Source organism: Microtus ochrogaster, chromosome 24 (genome assembly GCF_000317375.1).
Source record: "Microtus ochrogaster isolate Prairie Vole_2 chromosome 24, MicOch1.0, whole genome shotgun sequence".
NCBI classification, from domain to species: domain Eukaryota; kingdom Metazoa; phylum Chordata; class Mammalia; order Rodentia; family Cricetidae; genus Microtus; species Microtus ochrogaster.
Window position 1 is genome coordinate 30,089,687 of NC_022024.1, and position 17,870 is coordinate 30,107,556.

The following is a 17,870-nucleotide window of genomic DNA, read 5'->3' on the forward strand; positions in this document are numbered from 1 at the left end:
AAAAAAAAATAAAAGAAAAAAAAGAAATTTTAATTGATACCTGAAAAGATACAGAGTGGACATTCAAGCTGAAGAGGAGCTTGAGAAATCATATTTATTGGAAATGCAGGGCAATGTTTAGATATATGTGATGTGTATGTGTGTGCGTGCATACATGTTTATATGGGTGGGGTATGTATTGGGGTTGCATGCATGTGTGTCGGTGTGTGTATGTATTCTACTGTGTGTGAGTGATTAGACTAACAATTGCACTCAGAGGCCAATATATTTGAACACTTAGTCTCCAGGGAGTGGTCAAAGGATTAGAAGGATTAGTAGATGTGGTCTTATTATCAGTTTTGAGGTTTCAAAAGCCCATGCTAAGTCCAGAGTTTTTCTCTCTCTGCCCAAGGATCTGGATGTAGCTCTCAGCTACTGCCCCAGTGCTATGTATACATGCATACACTATGTCCTTTGAGACACACTCCTCACCATGATGATGATAGACCAAGCCTCTGAAGATTAATTAAATGCTTTCCTTTATAACAGCTGCCTTGGTTCAGATGTCTCTTCATAGCAATAGAACAGTGACTAAGACAATGTGTATATGTGTTTGTCCTTATGTGGTATGTATGCATAATACAAGAGTATTTTGTGTGTATATGGTGTGTATTGTGCATATGTATGTGACAGTACACAACGCCTGTCTGTGCTCTATGCGCTACCATACAGTTTGTGAGCTTCAGGCAAGGGGCTGGAGGTTGAAACACACAAAGACACACAGACAGAGAGATAGAGACACGGACCTCTAGTCACTGGTAAGAAGCCCTTTATTCAATAGCACCATGGAGGCTTATATACCCAACAGTCAAGTAGGCCAACAGGTGAAAACCTTATCCTCTGATCCTAAAGGCCAAGGCAACACGTGCTCGTGAAGCAGAGCTGGTAAACAACTTTGACACAGCCTTTAGTAACTCAAATCAGAAGGAAAGGAAAGAGCAAATAAGAGCAGCTGGAGGCCAGGACTCCAAATGGTCCCAACAGTATGTGTCTGTCGTGTGTGCATATACTTGCATGTTTGTGTGTGTGTATGGATTGTGTGGTGTGTGTGTAATGTGTGTGGTGTATGTTTTGTGTATGTGAGGTGGTGTTAATAGTCTCTTGTAAGCATGCATGTGTGTATATGTGGGTGCTGGCATGTGTATGTATGTTTGATGTATGTGTACATGTTATGTGGTGTGTGTACATATGTTTGCACGTGCATATGTGTGTATATATGTGTGCAGTGTGTAGTGTGTGTATTGCGTTGTACAAGTACATGAGTATGAGGAGGACTTATGATTAAATAATGAATCATTATAGGGGAGAAAGTTGTATCAAGGGAAGGGTAAACAGCACAAGGAAATGCTTGTGATCTCAAAATTGAAGAGGGAGGGAAAGAAACCAGGCAAAGTAGGACAATGGGTAGGGTCGACATCATCAGTGTAGGAAAAGGACAACACAAAACAAATTTTGATAGTTAGAGATTTAGGATTGTTTGATCCAGGCCAACGTGGTGTTTGACTACCATGGTGGTCTGAATAAGAACGGCTGCCATAGTCTAATGCATTTGAAGGATTAGTCCCCAGGGAGTAGAACTGTTTGAAAGGATTAGAAGGATTGGGAAGTGTGGCCTTGTTGGAGGAAGCCTGTCACTGGAGATGGACTCTGAAGTTTCAAAAGCCCACACCAAGCCCACACCGAGCTCAGCCCCAGTGTCTTGTGCTCTCTGCGAATGAGGATGTAGCTCTCAGCTACTGCTACAGGGTCAGGCCGGCTGCCATGCTCCTATCGGTGATGATAATGGACTAAACCTCTGAAACTGTAAGCGAGTCTCCATGTAAATGCGTTCTAAAGTTGCCTTGGCCATGGCGTCTCTTCACAGCAATAAAACACTGACTAAGATAACTACCTGCTGCGATCTGTTTCACGATCCTCTCATACTAGACATTTTCTTTACTATTCAATAGCTTTAGACGTACAATTTTTTTCTCCATAAGGATTGTACCAATTTACATTCCCACCAGCCATGTTTCCCCATACTCTGCCCTGCAGTGAATTCAATTTGAAAATTAAGAAAATGGTAGCTCCACATACTGTTCTACCTTCTCTTATGATCTTTCTTTTTTCCTTCCTTTCCTTCCCCCTTTTTTTCTTTCTTTTTTTTCTTTCTTTCATAAAGAGCATTTATTTATTTAGAATCACTTTCCTTTTCTAATCACTGAGTACATTTCTCTTGCAGGAAGAAACAATGTCTATTTCACCACTGTATTCTCAGATTCTAAAGTGGCACCTGATCTATACTGGGATCTTTAATTATTTTTGTAATGATTAGGGGGGAAAATGGATGGCAAAGGTACAACGACTTGCTAAATAACTGAAGGGAAAAGCAGTGGAATCGGGAAGAGGAAATTTTAAGACCATGACTGTGAAGGTGGACCACTTTGAAATGATAATATACTTTTAGATGTTACCATGACAGCAGGGGTCATAGCCACAAAGATCCTTATAACAGAGAGATACGCCAAGAGAATACACAGAATAAAAAATAGCAGAGCATGAGCTCATCTAGGCAGAATGTGCATCTAGGAGACTACCAGAGGATGCAGGAAGAAAGATGCTGTGACTGCAATCAGGCTCCCATCCACATCACCCAGCATGATCCTCTGGTTCCCAGGCCTTCCTCCTTTCAGTATAACCACAGTCCTCCTCCTGTCCATTTTCATCCTGTCCTGATCTGGCCACCTTAGTTCAGTAACTCCTTTTGTCTTGAGTTCACTCTGTCTGGTTTCCTTTGCTACTCAATGTTCAAGTTCAGTCTCTCTCAATGTGCCCTTTTGATCAGTAGTCTGGGACTTTCCTCTTTCTCTGCTCATGGTATCCTTTCCCTACCCCATCCTCCTGGCAATTGGATGCATTTTCTCTTCCTTCTTGCTCTTCTTTTTCAGCTGCAAATGGCATCACAAAGTTTTCTCTCTGAAAACTGGACAGCTGTCACTGCAGATGACTTCCTCAACACAAGATGTCTGTTTAAGAACTTTGGGAATGACAGCCATTAAAATGAAAGTACATGCTTCAAGTTTTTGTGGGGAAACTTATCTTTTTTTAAAAAAAAAATCTTTCTTAATGGTGTCACTGAGTTGTTTAGTGGATATTGCTTTGGTTCACTCTTTATATTATGAAAAACAATCCTATTACTGCAAATTCAATTGAACTTAGAAAGAATTTATTGAGCACCTAGTAGTGCTTCGAGCATTGTGCTAGAGCTGTGAAGAGAACAGATGAAGTATGGGATACACCCTTGCCCTCAAGGGGTGTAGAATTTTCGCAAGAAACAATATGTATGCAAATAATCCAATTAGCCAGGGAACCCCAGAGCGCAAATATGGCAAAGTAGACAATAAAATAAGTCAAGGGGCTATAAAACAGACTACAGACATAATGGCCCATTCATCTACACTGGACAAGACCAAGACAGCCCTTCCTTAGGACATCTGGCCAAAATGTACTATCCCAAATCCACCATTTGTCCATGTCTGCTCATTCCTGACTCATGTGGATTAATCTCAATTTCTCCACCTTCTCCTCTCCAATTATACTCATCCTGTTTATTTTCTGTGGAGCATTTCTGTCTCTAAAGTTATCTGGCTCATTGATTTCTTCAGTTACTCATTTCTGTTTTCTCTCACCACAGGTAAGGAACCTGTGTTTTTCTACTTTGTCTTAATCCGTGCATAGGCTCAGATACTAGACCAGGGGCAGCACTTGCCTGAGACTTGATAAGTCCTTGAGTTAATAGACAGTGATCAAAATGAACAAATGGTTAGGATAGACTCTCTGGAGAAACGACATAGAGAGAACAGAGGCTGCTGGGAATGAATAATGATTGTGGCTTCACAGATGTCAAAATAACATTAAGCAAAATTTTAATTGAGGGGAAAAATGATGCTAAACAATTATCAAGTTAATTGGTAGATGTCTTACTAGAGAGAAGAGTTACCAAGCTTTTGGAACCACTTCTCACTACAAAGGAGAAACCACACAATCTCTTCTAGGGGGACCAGATATGCTTTCCAAAGGCTTCACATTGAAGGGTTTCCTTCAGGGGGTGACGGCTAGAAAGACTCTAGCAACCATAGATCATCCACAAACACTCATCAAGCTGCTTGGTTTTTACCAATGACAGACCTCCTTCAGGGTTTAAGGATTTACTAAATATTATTAGAGAACTTTAGTATAAAAGAAACCTCAAGACAAAGAATTTGAGGAAAATTAATCATGGTATCTTGGGAGACAATGTGACAACGTGATGGAGTATATTTTGTAGAACTTGTTTTCAGAATGGGTCAAATGCCTAGAAAATCATTGTCATCAATTTTTTTGTGTTCAATTCTGTTATCGAATCTTATTAAATTTACTTTCTGATAAACCAATTAATGAGTTTCCTTTTTGACTCTCATGGTATCTTTTACACATCTTCCATGTATCTTGCCTGGCTGGCTGGCTGCAGAAGTCTCCCAACAGAGTTCCTTCATCTGCCTCTAGGTCTTCAGATCTAATCTTCACACTGTGACAGTGTCATATCTAAGGGGCCAATATAGCACATTTTACCTTATATTATATTACCTTTCTGTCATCTTGTAGATCCATTCTAAGCTCAAGAACTATGATATTGAAGGTTCTGATGACTCACATCTTTGTTCCTTGAGCTACTTGATTATAAGTTAGAGCCATCTGGGAAGAGGGAGCTCCAATTGAGAAACTGCCTCCATCAGACCAGCCTGTAGGCAAGTTTGTGGGAAATTTTCTTGATTAATAGTTGATATGAGAGGTCTAGTTCACTGTGTATGGTGCCACCCCGAGGTGGGTGATCTTGGGTTGTACTACAAAGTGAGCAGAGAAAGCCATGGAAAAGAAACCAGGAAGCAGCATTCCTCCATGGTCTCTGTGCCAGTTTCTGCCTTGAGTTCTTGTCCTGATGTCCCTCAGAGATAGAGTGTGATGCAGAGGTGTAAGACAAAATAAACCCTTTCCTTCCGGAGTGCATTCCGTTAGGATGCTTATCCCAGCATTGGAAACTAAACTAGAAATTCTCTCTCTGGCATCATCTCTCAACATCCCCTATTCCTATCATCTCTACTCTGTATTGTAGACACGTGAAATGGTTTGCTGAAGTCCAAACTCAAAGCACTGTCTCCTGATTCCAAAAAACAAACCCTCTCATCCTACTGGCTTTGTCCCTCGGTGCCACTATGATCTTATATAAAGAATGCTTTCTTACCATTGAGGACCCAATATTAGTCAACCACTATTGGCCGTTCATGGTACATCCCTACCCTCCGCTTCCACCATCTCTGCTAGGTACGCCATTATGTACCTTAATTTCTTCCTCTATTCCTCAACCAGTCTAAGAGTTCCTTAGCATTAAAATATATGTCATTCAGCCTTATATCTGCAGTATCCCATGTGATTCTGGAATAATTCTAGTGGCAATACAATAAACCTTTGCTAACTTTCAAATAAGACAGCCTTGTAAGTGTCAAGAATAATAATAATCCACAATGAAAAGATACACTTACCAGAACTAATACTAGTTGCAGCCCGTTAGTATCAGTCAGAGAAGTATAGGTAAGATAATCAGGGTGTGGTAAGTGTCAAAATATATGTGAGTTCAGGGCTGCCAAGGAGCTGAAAGACTCAGCCAAAAACATATTTCCCTTCCTATTTTCCCAGCATGCAGCAGCTGGTGCCTGGCAGAAGGGGAAGGGTGTTGTCGTGTCACAAACCAGCAACCGTAGAGTGGCCACAGAGCCAGCAGCCTGAATATTCTTCCCTCGTCCAGATTGGGCTTCAGGCAAAAGAGGGCAGAGCGGCAAGCATCATCTGTGGAAAGCAGCAGAGGCCAGGGTAGCTCCTGGAAGGGTAATGGCTCACCCAGGAGAACTCTGTTAATTAAGACTCACAGGGCACAAAGCCAGAGTGAGAGGCTAAATACCCAAATTTGAGACTGCAGCTAAACAAACACACTGCTTATATCAAGTCTCCCCTGCAAAGAATCGCAAAAACAGCCACACTTGGCTTCCCACCGCCTTCATCCAGCCACCTACTGCGTTTGGATGGTTACGTAACATTTGGTCTACAGGGGTTCCTACCTCGTATCATTTAGTCTTAGCCTGAATTAGGGACTTGACCATCTGCGTCTATGCCATCCCCAACAGCCTAGTGATGTGTTTCCATGCACCATATAATCCCTTCAATCTATTCCCCCAAATGACTGGAATATGTATTAACTATGTGTATATGCTCTTACTTGCCTGCCTGGCTACATGAGACTCCCAACAACACTGTCTCATCCCTCTCTGGATCTTCCCATATAACCTACTGCAGCAGTGTAATGACCAAGCAACCAATCTAACACAGATTTAATTAGGGCTTGGGCAATTTGAGTTTATATCATCCTTCGTGGTATAGTGACAGACTTGTGTCCATGTGTGGTTATATACATATGAGCACAGATGCCCATGTGAACTGCACAGCATGGGTACTGAGAACTAAACTAGGATTTGTGGAAGATCAGCAAGCAGTCTTAACTGCTGAGCCATCTCTCCAGACCTAGAATTTATATTTTTAGTATAGTCGAACCATTGTCATGCTCCCCCACCAAACTCTCTCTTATAAATAGCTCGGAGTTTCTTGTTGCCTGCAAAGAAATATGAATTGCTTCACTTTCTTAATTGAACCTATTTCCTAGAGCTCCTTGAAGAGTTTAATATACATGTAGCTTAAGAACTAACTGTGTATGTCATGGTGTGAACACTATGTAAGGATGAGGGATTTTTAGTTGTATGATCGTTTTTAGAAATTTCTCCAAGAGACTTCATGATCAGATTCAATTTTATTGAAAAAACAGAAGCACATATAGGGACAGTGATAGAGGACTCAGATGGATGGATGCTAACACAAGCACTAGCCTTGCAAAACAAGTCTCAAGCTCTTCACGTGCAAAGCGGGAATAGCAACAGTTTCCTCCTCAAGGAATTATCCTAAAAGTGCCACGCAGAGGGAAGGGTTGTCCCAGTTGTTCAAGAAAGAGATATCAAAGTTAGGAGAGCCTCCATAAAGGAATATTCTTCCAATCTCAAAAGGGAGGAAAAATGAAGGACCATATAGTGGGAAATCTAAAATATTCCAGAAGAAGCAAGTTGAGTGAAGGTTAAGAAACTCCAGACTTTGAAAGTAATAAAAATTGATAGAAACACTGAGTTCCAATATGTACCTGGCAGTGTATTTAAAAACAAATAAACAAAAAAAAAAACAAACCCAAAAATGTCACTGAGGCATCAAGGTCCCCTCCTGTTCTTCTGGGAAGATGGATGAGGATAAAAGTTGTACCAAAGCCATGGGGTCAAGATTTGCCTCTGTCACATTGACCAATGGAATTGAATTGAAGACCCAGATATTAATCCACACACCTATGAACATCTGATTTTTGACAAAGAAGATAAAATTACACAATGGAAAACAGAAAGCATATTAAACAAAGGGTGCTTGGCATAACTGAATGTAAACATGTAGAAGAATGAAAATAGATCCATATCTATTGCCATAAACAAAACTCAAGTCCAAATGAATTAAAGACCTCAATATAAATCCAACCACACTGACCCTGATAGAGGAGAAAGTGGGAAGTAGTCTTTAATGCATGGGCACAGGAGACGACTTCCTAAATATAACTCCAGTAGCACAGACACTGAGAGCAACAATAAGTAAATGGGACCTCCTAAAACTGAGAGAAGCTTCTGTAAAGCAAAGGACATAGTCAATAAAACAAAAAGGAAGCCTACTGAATGGGAAAAGATCTTCACCAATCCTGCATCAGACAAAGGACTGATCTCCAAAATATATAAAGAACTCGAAAAATTAGACATTAAAATTCTAAGTAACCCAGTTTAAAAAAAATGGGGTACTGAACTAAACAAAGAATTCTCAACAAAAGAATTTCAAATGGCCAAAAGATACTTAAAGAAATGTTCAACTTCCTTAGCTATCAAAGAAATACAAATCAAAACAACTCTGAGATACTATCTCATACCTGTCAGAATGGCTAAGATCAAACACTAATGATAGCTTATATTGGGAAGGATGTGGAGTAAGGGAACACTCATCCATTGATGGTGGTAATGCAAACTTGCACAACCACTTTGGAAATTAGTATGGTGGTTTCTCAGAAAATTGGGAATCAACCTACCTCAGGATCCAGCAATATCATGCTTGGGAATATACCCAAGAGATGCCCAATCATACTACAAAAGCATTTGTTCAATTATGTTCATAGCAGTATTATTTGTAATAGCCAGAACCTGGAAACAACCTAGATGACCCTCAACTGAAGAATGGATAAAGAAAGTGTGGCACATTTACACATTAGAGTACTATTCAGTGGTAAAAAAAAAATGACATTTTGCATGCAAATGGATGGAATTAGAAAACACTATCTTGAGTGAGGTAACCAAGGCTCAAAAAAGATGAATATGGTATGTACTCATTCATAAGTGGATACTAGCTATAAACAAAAGACATTGCACATATAGTTCATGATCTTAGAGAAGCTAAATAATAAGGTGAATCCCCCAAAAATGTATAGACCCACTTGGAAACTGGAAACAGACAAGATCACCTGACAAAATTGGAAGCACAGGGGTGGGTAGAAGGAAGGGTAGAAGGGGAAGAGAAGAGGAGGAGGGGAGGCTTGAGGAGAACTTAAGGGAATGGGATAGTCAAGATGGAGGAAGGACAGATATGAGAGCAAGTAAAGAGATATCTTGATTGAGGGAGCCATTATGGGGTTAGCAAGATACCTAGCTCTAGAAAAATTCCCAGAAATCTACAAGGATGACCCCAGCTAAGACCCTAAGCAATAGAGGAGAAGGTGGCATAACTGGCCTTGCCCTGTAGTCAGACTGATGATTATCTTAAATATCACTATAGAACCTTTACGCAACAGCTGATGGAAACAGAGGCAGAGACCCACATTGGAGCACTGGCCTGAGCTCCCAAGGTCCAGTTGAAGAGTGGGGGGAGTGAGTGAGAAGATTCTGAAGGGTTCAGCCACTGAAACAGTTTACCTGAGCTAATGGGAGCTCACCAACTCCAGCCGGACAGGGAAGGAACAAGCATAGGACCAAACTAGTCCCTCTGAATGTGGTTGACAGTTGTATGGCTGGGGCAGACTGAGGGGCCACTGGCAGTGGCACTGGGATTTATCTTTATTGCATGTACTGGCTTTTTGGAATTCTATTCTCTTTGGATGTATACCTTGCTCAGCCTAGATATAGTAGGGGAGGGCCATGGACTTTCCACAAGGCAATGTGCCTTACCTGCTCTGGGGATTAGATGGGGGTGGGGTGGGAGAGTGTGTGGAGGGAATGGGAGGAGGGGAGGGAGTGGGAACTTGGTTGTTTTTTTTTTTTAAATCTAATTTTAAAAAAAGAAAAGAATTACACAGGACCTGAAAATTTAGATCTCTGCTGCACTCTCCATGGAGATATATACAAATGTGTTAAGAACATTTCTTTGTGGATAAAGTTGCTCATCATCCTCAGGAAGGAGCAGTTAGATTGCTTTCACCAATCAGAAGACAGTTGGAGCAGTATGATCCTCAGAAGATGCTCTGTAGGGTGGTGGCTGATCCTATAGTAGAATGGTCCCCAGATGCCAGCCTGACTCGCAATTCTTATCTGTGGCTCCCTACTCTATGGAAGCAGTCCTAGGCAGTAAGTCTCCTCCTGGTAAAGTAGACTTACTTCCCAGAAAACGTGCATCTGTAATCAAACCTAGGGATAGATTCTGCCACACTCTTACACTGTGTTCTCCATCTCCTATTTTACTATACTTTGGTAAATGACTTTAATATTCTAGTGGACTTGTGGCTAATCTGTCCTTGGAGCTTTGCTCTTCCTTCCTGCTGTTAGAAACCTTGCTGTTCATAGGTGGAAGAAGCAAAGTCAATATCAAACATGCCAGAACCACCCCATGAATCCTTTCCCCACTGTGGGGAATCACTCGCCACCTTCACGTTTAAACCTCCCTTGTATCCTTTATTCTTTTCCCTATGACCTTCTGTGAGGGCAGTCCTGTGTGTCATGCTAGGGCATCGAACACAGGGCTTCATTCACTGGAGGCAACCGCTTTATCATTGAGCCTGATTCCCAGGCCCTAGGGTGGTCCTTTGATCCTTCAAATCTGTAATGGCAACTGACACAAAATGGCTTCTTAACTTTTAATAAGCTATAAATGAATCAAATACAGTGTCCAGAAAATCGTATTTTTCACTGTACAGTTCTTTTAGGTGAATGCATGAATGAATGAATGAATGAATGAATGAACAAAGCTGCTTGATGTTTCCATCTGGGATTGGAACACAAAGCGGGGAGCATTTCTAAGGAAAGTCTCATGGGCGGTATGCCTTAAAATATATTTAAAAAACTAGTTCTTTTTGATACTTAAAAGAAAAAAGAAAATTATCTGTAGACTTGAAAAGTGTCTCCTCTGCATAATAATCGCATTAACATTAAAAGGGACGCTGAGCACATTTGTTGAAAAATGACAACCGTTTCATAGAAACCGCTGCGGGCCAGTTTGGGGATGAAACGTGCCCCTTTTCTGTGCTTTCATGTGCTGCCCACAGGGGCAGGGAAGAGACAAAACTAACATGGATGCCACTTAGAAATCTCACTCTATCCTGAGAAAGCCCAACTTCTGCCGCTGGAAGTCTTTCAGACCTCAGGTCCGCTACACAAGGGGCTCCTCGCTGCCCAATCTCCTGCAGCTGGCTGAGAAAGGTTAAACACGATCGGGCATGCCTATGAGCCCAGTGCTGGAAGGTGGGTGCAGAAGGATCAGGAGCTCAAGGTCCATTGTAGCTATGTGAAGAGTACGGGACTAGCCTGGGCTACATTAGACCTTGCATAAAAAAACCAAAACACAAGGCAAGGCAAGAAGAATCTTGTGAAACCTGTGGAAGTTACAGGGAGTGGGGGAAGTCATAGTCAATAGAAATGGGAGCCCAGGAGCATGCTGGGTACAGGAAGGCCGGGAAAGGAGGAAGAAAAATTTCTGTGGTAAAGGGAACTGTATACACATGCTGTGGTATGTTCCAGAACATCTCAGCTTCTCCCTAGCCCCTCTTCAGGATGAATGTATTTTCACTGTACATGACCTGGCAATCTGACTTAATTTTGCAGTTCCTACCCTAACCTATGCATTTACTCAACTTCTGGCTCATTGCCCTTTGTTCTCAGAACACCGGGACTGAGCTAGTCCCTCTAGCTTTGCTTCTTTTGAACTGCTGGCTCTTCCCGAACTACGAATTCAACTAAAGTTGCATGATATAGGCAAGGAATTTAAGTATTTCTTTACCCCTCAACTCCTTATCATTTGCTTTCTGTCAAAAAAAAAAAAAAAAGCATCTTCAGACCCAAACAGATAAGAGCCTACGCTGATAAGAGAGAAATGGGTAAAGTTGGGATAGCAGTGTAAGAAAGAAAATATGAGAAGCAAAAAGCCATACTTTAATTTGCTTATTTATACCCTACTTTCCTTCCAAACAGCATTAAGGTCATTCAGATATAAAAATACATCAAGCTTAGATAAACAGGCAAAGTAAAAGCATGTGAGGAAGCTGGGGGAAGCGATCAATTCAAATGATTTACAAAAGACGCCTCCTTCTAAGGCTGCTGCCACTGTCAGAGGTCAAACGTGCCCTTAGCCTTGGGCTTATCTTACTGTACTTGCAATTTTTTAATCGGTTTTTTTTTCAGACAAGTTCGTGCATGTCATTAAAATTTTCCCATTTTGCTACATTGCCCTCCTAATAAAATTAAAAGACCTACCCAGTTCCAGAAACACAACATCCTTTCCTTCTCCTCTGCCTTCATTTGCTTTTCCTTGGTTGTCCGTGGGATCATATCAAAGATACTGTTAGATTGGAATGATCTTGCACTAAGGGTACCAAGGTAATGTTCACTTCACATCTTGCCAATGGAAGAGCCATTGGCAAGAATACAAACCTCAATAGGAGGGTGGTCTACAATCGCTCCCCTCCCCTTCCCTCCTATTACCTTGGAAAGCCTGTAATTAAACAGAGGAAAGGAACTGTCTTACCCTGGCTTCCGAGTTTCCATTCTTTGTGCTTCCTGGGTTTTGGATGCCGTTGGTGTGTTTGGTTTATACATCGGTGAGAATGTTTACCTATGAGGAAATAAAAAGAATGAAAAAAAAAAAAAAGAGTCGAGACTACAGAAGAAACAAAACAAAAGGGTAAATGGGGTAGGAGAATGGTTGACCAAACCAGTGCGGAGATGGCTTAGCCGTGAAGAGCACAGACTGCTGTTCCAGGGGGACCGGGTTCAGTTTCTAGCGCCCACATTATGACGGCTGACAGGGCATTTTGGTGAAGTTCAACTCTCTGCTCCTAACAGGAAGTCATCAGCAGTCATCTTTGCCCCTGAAAGGTTTGCTGAATTTCCTCGAAAGAGATTCCTCCCGATACAAGGTGCCTTAGCTTGAGATTTGCTTTCTTCTTCACGTCGTAACTCCCGTTCGCGGTAAGCATTTGCTTGACGCAATTCACTTCTCTGGTGCTTTCCTTCTTTTACCAAACCGAGGGAAGAAACCCAATGCCCCTGGTTCCGTTAATATCTGCACGGAACTTAGCAAAGTCCCACCTCTAACACACGCTCAGTGAATACTACCATTATTTCCATGGAGATTAGCTACAGAGCTCCAGGTGTTCGTGAACACCCGCGTGTAGATGCTCAGCCCGATTCTCTTCATTCCTTCAGATTTCAGAACGGCACTGGGTGTATAAGAGGTAATTTGGGAGAGCTGCGTGAGGCCAGGTCCCACTCCCTTGTTGACTGCCGAATAGTCAGGGCCTGCTGGATTACCTAGAACCCAGTCAGTACTCTACACATCACTGAATACATGCCTAGAAAAAAAGAGAGAGAGAAAGCTGTGTATTTTGTTGTTATTGTTGTTGCATGTTTTGTAGCATACACGTGTCTGGAGTGCTCGGAGGATGAGGCAGATATGGGGCCGGTGGGCGGGGGCGGCTACAGAAGAAAGGGAAAGTGTCTGCCTAAGGCTAGAATGGAGGCCTGAGGGTGTCCAGTTTGTGTCTAAACTCACTTGCTGTGAGCCTGTTTCCTGCTCTACACAAAAGGCCCATGGAGCATCACTCCAAAGCTTGTGGCGAGGGTTAAACTTCAGCCAGAGACACAAAACCCAAAGCAGCATCCTGCCTGGCACCTCGGAGGCCCCTAATAAATGGTAACTAGTAGTATTAAAATTAATCACAGTAATCAGGCCTCACAATAAAAACTGACATTGGGCTTATCAAACGAATTCTCTCCACCGCATGAAAGAAACATGAGAACAAACCCAAATTAGCTTCCTATTTTCAAGCAGCCGGTGGAGGAGACCGTCGAAGGTCACGGCAGCCATCTCCCCGGGAAAGAAAATGACATGGAACGCTGGGCCTCCGTGCACCGCCAGTGAGTGCCCACCCAATTAAGCGGATTAAACATTCCCTCCGAATGATGAAAAAGCCCTGTGCAGCTGAGCTAGGCCGCCTTCTCTGCTTCCTCATCCAGATCCTCTGTCTGCTAAATCGCCCGTCCTCTCCCTTCCACATTCAGGAAATAATTGGCACTTGTTTAATGCCAAATTTACATTTGTTTTGCATGGGAACAAGATTTGCTTGCAAACAACTATGTCTGTGAGCAAATGGGCATTTGTGCTGGTAAATAAAATAGACATGCAGTTTTCTAGTTTGCCGATGTATTATTCAACAAAACAAGCAGCGATAGCCTTTAATTTCCCGTTATTCCTAAGTACTTAGCCAGAGATCATAGCCAGAAAAGCACTCCTTTCTGTCATTTATACCTATTACTGAGGTTTCCCCCCACATTTGTCCCAGATACATGTCATTAGAGATAACTCCACTTTTAACAGGTTTGCAGATGAATGTGAAGCAACCTACATATTTAATGAGCATCTGCTGAGCCCCTACTGTGTGCACAGGGTCACAGATGAAGCCCTGGTGTCTGCCTCTACAGGGTCATTGATCCCTTGGCGAGTGCACTATGACCTTGGTGGTTGCCCTGACTCCTACTTTTCCGGGAAGCTTACGTGTTAGGAACTTAATCCCCAATGTTCTGGTGTTGGGAGGGAAGGCCTAAAGGAGATGGTTAGATCACAGGGCTCTGTCCTCATGAGTGGATCGTGTCCTCACATGTTGGGGAAGTAAGCTCCAGAGTGTATTTGTGGTGGGAAGTATGCTGGCCTTTGTTTATTCTTTGGTTCTTGTCCTGTCTTGTATTTCTACCATCTTCCAGGGACTACATGGATACAGCAAGAAGACCTTGGGGGAGATTGAAATGCTAAATTTCTAGGCAGCTCCTCCTTGGTGGTGTGCCGCTAATATTTAGCACCTAGATCTTGATCCAGAGGTAAGAAGGAATTGGCCAGTTGTAATTCTACCCTTCTGTTTCAACTACCCACGATGTAGCATAGATAAACACCAACTGGATCTTCCTTGTTGACTCCAGGACATTGGTTTCTTAGGCAGTACCATCAGGTGCTTTTGGCCCATGTGGTCCTACTTTGACTAGGAAGCCTCTCTTCCAGTGGTTCTCAGTGTTGGCTCTATATGAGCATTATCCATAACAGTTTTTAATATTATTTCTCATGTTGTTATTATAATTGCATCACTTCCCCTTTCCTTTTCCTTCATCTCAACCCTCCCATATATTTCTTTATTTTTTGTGACTCCATTCCCTCTTTTATCATTAATTGTTACATTTCTAAATATATAAGTACAACCTACTCAGTCGAATAATGTTCCTCATATGTACGGATTTAGGGCTGCCTATTTACTGGATAACCAATAGGTAAGCTGAGCTGCAGGGGAGACTCTTTTCATGACGATCAGTTGACAGAGCATATGTGAGGACACCAGTCCAGGTTTGTTATGGTAGCTAAGGCCCTTCATAGAGGCTTCTGTGAGAATAAAATGTCACGGTAGAAACTCAGGGTTTCTAAGCTTAAGACCCAATTTCAGCACGTTCCTAAACCCAGGAGGGCTGTCCCTGGTTGTCTGCCACCCAACGTTGGGATTATTGAAGCAGGTTTACACTAGTTCAGCTACTGGTGGCTGAAAAAGAGTTGGTTCACTTTGAAGACTTTGGATCACTTGGGGTGTGTTTGAAAACCATGCCCCTAGGAAGAGAATTCCCTTTCAAGAAGATGCAAACAAGATGCCCTTGGCATTTTATTGATTTCCAGAACAAAGTTCATCTAACATGTACCTGTAAGGTAGATGTTAAGGCATCAAGTACATGGATGTAGGAACACATTTCAAACAAATTCATAAAGAGATGTGAGTTACCTGGAGCCCCTCTGTCCTTCCTTGGGGTTTTTGAAATCTAAGTAGATATTTATTAAAACAAATGACTCTCTTGTTGACAGAGTTCTTATTGTGCATACAAGGCACAGTGACATGCTGGAGATGAGAAAAGTGCCCATGAAGGAAACGCAATAGAAGAAGGAACATGATGCAGGCTGGGTATTTCTGAGTCACACGATGAGATCAGCACACAGACCACTGCTTGGAAAACAAGACAGGATAAAGGGCGGCTCAGAGAGTCCAGAGGAAGGGAGCTTTAAGGGCAATTCCTCTGGGATGTGGATTGTCCCAGGCACCTCTGACAGGAGCTGTGACAATTCAAAAGGCAGACAATTCAAAGTGGAAATTATGCTCAGACCTGAGAATGCAGATGCTCTGAATTGACTAGAAAAGGACCCACCTGCTCAGCCAGCAGACCAGCACTCGAAGTAGCGTGCAGAGAGTATGGATGTTCTGAAATGAAAGAGTTGAGATATTTTCCTCTGGAGTGAAGGTTTCTTCCTCAGGTTGAGGCTCAGCTACTGGAGTTCCTTCATAGGTTTTCTCAAGACAAAGGTTGAGTGTGCCTATTTGGGAAGAGGGCATTTCGTATTTCTATCACACAGCAGGGAACACCTACTTATTAGAGGATCATGGTTCTGTAATTTTATGGCTATCATTCTGATAATAGAAAATCCATAAGGTGACGCCATAGCTGCTTTTTTTTCATAACAGTATTCATGTAAACCATATAAAAAGCATTCTGAGTTAGACAAAAGTGCAGTGTTATTAAGAGAACAATTTATAATTGGGATTCTACGAGCTGACGACGGAGCTGCAGCCATTTCTGTAATGAGCTGTCAAAACAAGGGGTTCCATATCCGTTGTGGGACAAAATCAAATACAAGGAGCCGGAGGAAATTAGCAACATCCTATCTTATAAGGGATCCAAACAGAGATCCCCCACTTAAAGCTTTCACACTCTGCCAGCCCTTGAGTAAAATGTAGGCACAAGTGGGCAAAGGGTGTCCCATAAGGTGAAAGAGAGTATCATTGATTGGCTTTGGGAACACGCAGATTAGAGCTCTACCTGCAGAATTGCAATCCTAGCCTTACCAGGAACAAATTGCCGTAGGGAACCAAGAGATGGGATGCCTGGAAATGTTTGGGGTGAAGGAATGTAGTCATCTGCTAGGAATGTTATCAGGGTTACTCATGGCACAGAGGGGCGACATAATAGTTACTGGACCTTTAAAATCTGAGATGGACAAGGCATGGTGGTGCTTGCCTGCAATACCAGGCTGGGGAGCCAAAGGGAGGAAGGTCAGCAGTTCAAGGCCATCCTCGGCTATATGAAAAACTACTGAAAAATCACCACCACCATCATCATCATCAAAGATTATCTGAGCTACACTAAAAATAATGACTTACTTAGTTAATAAAATCAGACCTATTCAAAACTAGATAAGTTGACAGCATCTCTCCAAAATTCCTTCTTCCTCTCCATACACCAGTTATTTTATTTCACTGCCTTCTCTCCTTTCTGCACCCGTTCTCTTCTCTCCCACCCGTGGAACATGATTATAGTATTCAGTTGCTAAAGCAGCAGAAACGAGTAATCTTATTAACTCATAACTTCCTATGCAGTGGTAATTCAAACCAGCGATGCTTCTCATCAGCTATGTCCCTAATCGCAAAGGACCCGGGGGGAAAGGCCATGCTGACAGCAAAGTATGAATGATTCACTGGTCACCCCTTCCATCTTGCTGCTTCTCCTGGGAGAGATGTGTGTCTTCCCCCACGGAAGAGCTGTGCTCTGCCATGTGGCTCTGCAGCCTGCCTGATTGATAACTGGAGACTCTTCAGCCACCATAGAGAAGCTGCTGCTGAGAATTCTGTGGCTTTGTGGATGGTGTTTGCAGGGTAGTTTCTTCTTCTTTCTATTTAGATCAGCAGTTATGAAACAGTGGGTAAAAACTGACCCATGAGAGGGGTCCAGATGTCACCTAGCTTTATGAGAAAAGAATGTGTGTAGTAGATTGCATGCCCTTGCCTGTAGAATGTCCCCAGATGTTCGTGACCATGCAAGCAGAACATGCCACATCCCAGGAACACACAAAGGAAAGTCTATTTCATGTCTTCTTTTAGATCTTTTCATTTTTAAAAAAACTGCGTGCCATAGGCTTAGTCCTCAGAGTAATTTCCCTTGGTATCCTGGTCATGCTGTTGGAACATTGTTGGGGAATTATTATTTTCAGTTGTGTGACTTTTGTTTATGTTGTATTTGTTTAACTCTATGAAGCTGTGTTACTGTGCCTGTCTAAAACACCTGATGGTTTTAATAAATAAAGAAAAAAGTGAGAAGGGTAGGATGGGGAGAACTTGGGGCAACGGGATGATTGGGATA